The 6,134-nt window shown below is 48.6% G+C and overlaps 1 pseudogene; it reads left to right on the plus strand.

The window, feature by feature from the left end:
• The first annotated feature begins 3,974 nt into the window (after positions 1-3,974).
• LOC147685072 (succinate dehydrogenase [ubiquinone] flavoprotein subunit, mitochondrial pseudogene) lies at positions 3,975-5,615 on the plus strand (annotated as a pseudogene).
• The last annotated feature ends 519 nt before the right edge of the window (positions 5,616-6,134 follow it).

The raw sequence follows: 6,134 nt of genomic DNA on the forward strand, positions 1-6,134 counted from the left end.
AAGATTCTCGCTAAGTTGCTGGCAAACCGCTTGATAAAAGTAATTAGTGACTTGATTCACCCGGATCAGTCCGGTTTCATCCCACACCGCAATACAGCACTTAACCTGAGGCGCTTGCACAGTGTCCTCGTGAGGGCGGCGCCGCTGTGTGAGCCGGCCATTTTGGCTTCCTTGGACGCTACGATGGCCTTTTGTACGTTGGAGTGGCCGGACCTCTGGGCCGCTCTTGCGAATTTGGTTTTGGTCCTGGTTTCATTGGCTGGGTGAAACTTCTGTATGAGGAGCCATTGGCGCAGGTGGTAGTGAATGTTCGAGTGTCTAGCCTTTTGATCTTGGGAGGGGTACGCGGCAGGGCTGTCCGTTGTCCCCACTTCTTTTCGCCCTTGCCCTGGAGCCTCTGGCTGCCTGGCTGCGATGGGAGCCTTCGATGAAGGGTATTCAGTGGACCCCGGAAATCGAGGATCGCATATAGCTCTATGCAGATGACATTTTGTTGTACCTCAAGTCCCCTCGTAAGTCGTTGAATGTATTGTTAGATGTGCTCACCTCGTTTGGAAGGAACTCCGGCCTTGTGATCAATTGGACCAAGTCCTGTGTGTATGTGCTTTCGGGTTATAACCCCCCTTTACCGCGAAGATGTCCCATCCAGGTGTCGCAGACGGGATTTAAGTACTTGGGGATTTTTATAACTTTAGATCCCGTGGCTCGTTACGATCGTAATCTGCTCCCTCCACTTCAGAGGTTAAAATCTGACATTGCGGGCTGGCTCAGGCTACCACTTTCACCACTTGGGCGCGCAGCTCTTTTTAAAATGATGTCCTTACCGCGATTTCTATACGCACTCCAGAATACGTTTGATGTTATTCCGGCGAGTTATTTTCGGGAGGTGGAGAGTCTGCAGAGACGATTGTTCTGGGATGGACGCTCGCGTATTGCCCTCGCCAAGCTCACACTGCCCTGGTATGACGGAGGTATAGCACTTCCGGGCCTATCAGTTGGGAGCGATTAACCATGGAATGTATGGTCCAGCCTCTAACCCTGCATTCGAGATGGATAAGTACTTGTTACCGGGTGGGGACTATAACAGGGCCCTTAATTCCAAAGCAGCAGCATTTCATTAGCGATAGTTGTCGCTCTCATCCGTGGTGATGTTTTTTGCGCCAGCTATCGCTGGAAAACTGTCAGTTTGCACCAGCTTGGGAATGGGGCGATAAATCCATCGCCACTTTTGCCACGCTAAAGTCCCGTTAAATCGGCAATGAGTCCTTGAGAATATGCCCTTAAGCTGCTTCCAGGAGCTGAGCAGAAGTACAGGAAGGTAGAGGGTACAGAGTCTAAATGTACAACAGAAGGTCATGAGTCAGTAAATATACTTTATTTCATTACATATTTACATAGCTCCCAGAGGCCCAAGTAGAGTCAAAATCGCCAGAGTGTAGCTGCAGGGGCTCTAAGAATGGGTGAAAGAACAACAAAGCCTTGTTAAGTAAATGGTCCGGACCAGAAGCAGTGTTTTCTCCTGACACCTCTGCACCAGGCCACCACAGGCAGGCCAATGGGGGTGTGGATACAAGGGATGCCAGGCCTTCATTCCACCTCGTACCTCTAATTGAGAGTGCTAATACCAGGTATTGAGTTAGGGGAGCATGTGTAGTGAGAGATCCATTGGCTTCCCATGAGAGCTGTTCTTATCATACTCAAAAATAATTGCAAAAGAGTGTATCACGGTACAAAAGGGGATGGTGATAGACGGAGCATCTGAATCAATCAAACACTCACACCCAGTCAAAAGATCTGGGTTTAATCCATCCCCGTTCTTTAGCCCACTCTGCCACCCCAGTTCAGACATGGCTATATGCAAATCAGTCTGACCCTGTGCCTCATGGGAACAGTCCAGCCCGAACTGCCAAGCCATGTCTTCCCTGGACCGGAAACAAGCTTCCGAGGACCGGTTTCTGGCATTCCAGCCGTCTTCAGCCCAGCTTGCTTGAATCCAGTGGCAAAGTGAGCAAAGGATTCACGTCTGAGCATACCCTGCCACACTTATGGCGGCCAAAAGCGGTACATAAGGGGGTGGTGATGGACGGAGCATCTGAATCAATCAAACACTCACACCCAGTCAAAAGATCTGGGTTTAATCCATCCTCGTTCTTTAGCCCACTCTGCCACCCCAGTTCAGACATGGCTATATGCAAATCAGTCTGACCCTGTGCCTCATGGGAACAGTCCAGCCCGAACTGCCAAGCCATGTCTTCCCTGGACCGGAAACCAGCTTCCGAGGACCGGTTTCTGGCATTCCAGCCGTCTTCAGCCCAGCTTCCTTGAATCCAGTGGCAAAGTGAGCAAGGGACTCACGTCTGAGCATACCCTGCCACACTTATGGCGGCCAAAAGCGGTACAAAAGGGGGTGGTGATGGACGGAGTATCTGAATCAATCAAACACTCACACCCAGTCAAAAGATCTGGGTTTAATCTATCCTCGTTCTTTAGCCCACTCTGCCACCCCAGTTCAGACATGGCTATATGCAAATCAGTCTGACCCTGTGCCTCATGGGAACAGTCCAGCCCGAACTGCCAAGCCATGTCTTCCCTGGACCGGAAACAAGCTTCCGAGGACCGGTTTCTGGCATTCCAGCCGTCTTCAGCCGGGCTTGCTTGAATCCAGTGGCAAAGTGAGCAAGGGACTCACGTCTGAGCATACCCTGCCACACTTATGGCGGCCAAAAGCGGTACAAAAGGGGGTGGTGATGGACGGAGCATCTGAATCAATCAAACACTCACACCCAGTCAAAAGATCTGGGTTTAATCCATCCCCGTTCTTTAGCCCACTCTGCCACCCCAGTTCAGACATGGCTATATGCAAATCAGTCTGACCCTGTGCCTCATGGGAACAGTCCAGCCCGAACTGCCAAGCCATGTCTTCCCTGGACCGGAAACAAGCTTCCGAGGACCGGTTTCTGGCATTCCAGCCGTCTTCAAGAGTGTATCACTGCGTACCTCTTTGCGTAGTGAACATGTTAATGCTAATATTTGTGGGATCAATTTTGTGTTACTTTTAAATGTCTTTTAATTTCCTATCTTTGCACCTTTTGTTGTCTTTTAGCAGTTACTGTACACAGTTTGCTTTTTTATTTATGCTTGTGATTCTTTGTTTTGCTCTTTTATTTTCTTTATTGCTTTTTAAATTGCACATTTGGTTTATTTGTTCTTTCTTATTTTTAAATTAACTTGTACCTTATAATATACTCTTTCTTTTCTGGCTCCCGTTTTCTTTTCGCCATTTCGAAATGCTTTTAACTACACACCGTGTCTTTCTCCATGCCTCTTTCCAAGCAATGTTGAGGCATTGTTCTATAAATGTGCCCGCACCTGTCCCAGTAGATAGTGCCTGCCTAAATGCTAGCGAAGAACTTATCTGTGGAATAACGCTACCCTATGGGATTTAGTTGGTCACAATGCACGCATAATGTCAGGGCTACCGATTTCTGCTCCTGGGTTTTTTTTTTGCCTCTCGTAAAGGAAAAAAAAACACAAAGTCGTGGCATTACGGTTACATAAGCCTCACCTGCAGCAGTGCTCGCTCCAGCGCCCATGCACTTCTGAGACCATTTGTTTAGCCGAACACGGTCTCTTTGAAGTGTCTGCAAATGTTACCTCTCCTTTCCAATTAAAAACACAGCAGGGCCGACCACCTGCTCTGCATGGCCTTCCCCGGCGCCCCTCTTGGCTGATGGTTTGTACAGCTACAGGCCGCACGAAGAATCCTTGCTCGCACAGCCCTTTGGTACAGATTCCACAGTGAAGAGATTCGTCTGATGAGTGATAACAAGTGTAAACTGAAGTGTGAATAGGCTAGTCTTCCCAAACTGAAATGTTTCAAAACTTTCATTTGCATATATTTGCAATGCAAGTGAGCTTTATATGATGCTGATGGGGTTGAAATAATTAACCACAACAGCGTCTCTAAGTTATTGATGGGGCCGTGGTGGACTGGAGCTACCACAGTTGTCACTCGAAATTTTAATTTCACCGTTCCAGAAAGGGACAATTCTGCTAAAGTTTCAGATTCGATTTCCACCCAGTACCCTGTGGTGGACCATGAATTCGATACCATTGTGGTTGGTGCTGGAGGGTCTGGCTTGTGGGCAGCCTTTGGCCTATCCGAAAAAAGAGAACAAGGGAGACCCTACTCACAAAGGAACCAGGGTAATGCGTTTATCCAGAAAAACAATGGTTCCTGTGGCATATCACTTTATAAATATTTGATAAACTGGGACTTAATAACAATCCAAGTATTAGAGAAAGGGTGGCATAAAGGAGAGAGAAACTCAATTATTTCAGTTTCAAACCATTTTTTTATGCTTCAAATGACAAAAATAAATAAAATAAATAAATAAAATAAAATAAATTTGACTATGACATATAATACAATATACAAAGTGCAATGTGTCCCCAGAGTCAAATTTATTTTATTTATTTTTGTCATTTGAAGCATAAAAAAATGGTTTGAAACTGAAATAATTGTGTTTCTCTCTCCTTTATGCCACCCTTTCTCTAAGCTTGGATTGTTATTAAGTCCCAATTTGGCCTATCCGAGGCAGGGTTTAACACCGCATGTATAACTAAGGTTTTACCCACCAGGTCTCACACTGTTGCTGCACAGGGTGGAATCAACGCCGCTCTGGGCAACATGGAATCGGATGACTGGAGATGGCACTTCTATGACACGATGAAGGGCTCGGATTGGCTGGGAGACAAGGATGCCATCCACTACATGACCGGGCAGGCACCCGCCTCTGTTATTGAGCTGCAAAACTATGGCATGCCTTTCAGCAGAACAGAGGAAGGAAAGACCGATCAATGTGCCTTCGGAGGGCAAAGCCTTCAGTTTGGCAAAGGGGGGCAGGCACATCGGTGGTGCTGCTGCGTGGCAGCAGGACAACCCACTGGCTGCTACACCCCATGTATGGCCGGTCTCTCAGATATGACTCTAGCTATTTCGTGGAGTACTTTGCTCTTGATCTGCTGATGTAAAACAGCGAGGCTCCATCCACCGCTTCAGACCCAAGAACACGGTCATAGCCATGGGGGATACAGGCGCACCTACTTCAGCTGCACGAACGCTCACACTGTAACCGGGGATGGCCTGGCCATGGTCACCAGGTGGGGCTCTCCTGCCAGGACTTGGAGTTTGTGCAATTGAATACCACAGGTATCTATGGTGCGGCTGTCTCATTACTCAAGGGGCTCGTGGCGAAGGAGGCTTGCTCACGAACAGCGAGGGGAGATGCTTTATGGAAAGATATGCCCCTGTTGCACAGGATCTGGCTTCGCGAGATGTTTCCCGTTATATAACAATTGAAATCCGCGAAGGAAGAGGGTGTGGTCCTGACAAAGATCATGTATATTTACAGCTGCACCATCTTCCACCTCAGCAGCAGGCCACGCGTCTCCCAGGGATCTCTGAGATTGCCATGATTTTTTCATGTGTTGATGTCACGAAAGAACCAATCCCAGTCCTTCCAACGGTGCATTACAATATGGGCGGCATCCCGACTAACTACAGAGGTCAAGTATTAATCTATGAAGGCGGGCAGGATCAGGTGGTGCCCTGATGTTTTCTGAATTTATGCGGGACAGCATTCACTTTCTCCTCTCGTCTGTCCCACGCTCCGACCGCGTTTGTCTGTGTGACCGGGACTGCAGCAGCCCCCCTGCTCTGTCCTGTCTGTCCTATCACTGTTCACGAGGATGCCGGGCCCCTCCCTGGGCTGTCAGGGAGCTCGCGGCTGCAGCGTCCCCCCTCGCCTGCCTTTCTCTGGCTGTCAGTGAGCTCGGGATAGCTGAAATACCGCTATTCCCACCTTTTTCCTAGTTACCCAGTATGTGAGCTCAAATATGCAGCTCCCACCTTCTCTTGCCCTCTCTGGTGCTGGCCTCTTTTGCTACCCCAGTACTTTGGAGACTCCGACCCGCGTGCTCTTGGACCGCGAGTCTGCCTCTGTACTCAAGCGATGCTGCTGCTCCTCGCCAAGAATTTCTTCTCCTTCCACATCGCATTTCGTGCCCCTAGTGGCAGATCCAGCCAGATGATGATGTGAGTTTTTTGTTGTAATGCTTTGGCTCCATCAAGT

The sequence above is a fragment of the Lissotriton vulgaris genome, chromosome 10 (genome assembly GCF_964263255.1).
Source record: "Lissotriton vulgaris chromosome 10, aLisVul1.2, whole genome shotgun sequence".
Classification (NCBI taxonomy): Eukaryota; Metazoa; Chordata; class Amphibia; order Caudata; family Salamandridae; genus Lissotriton; species Lissotriton vulgaris.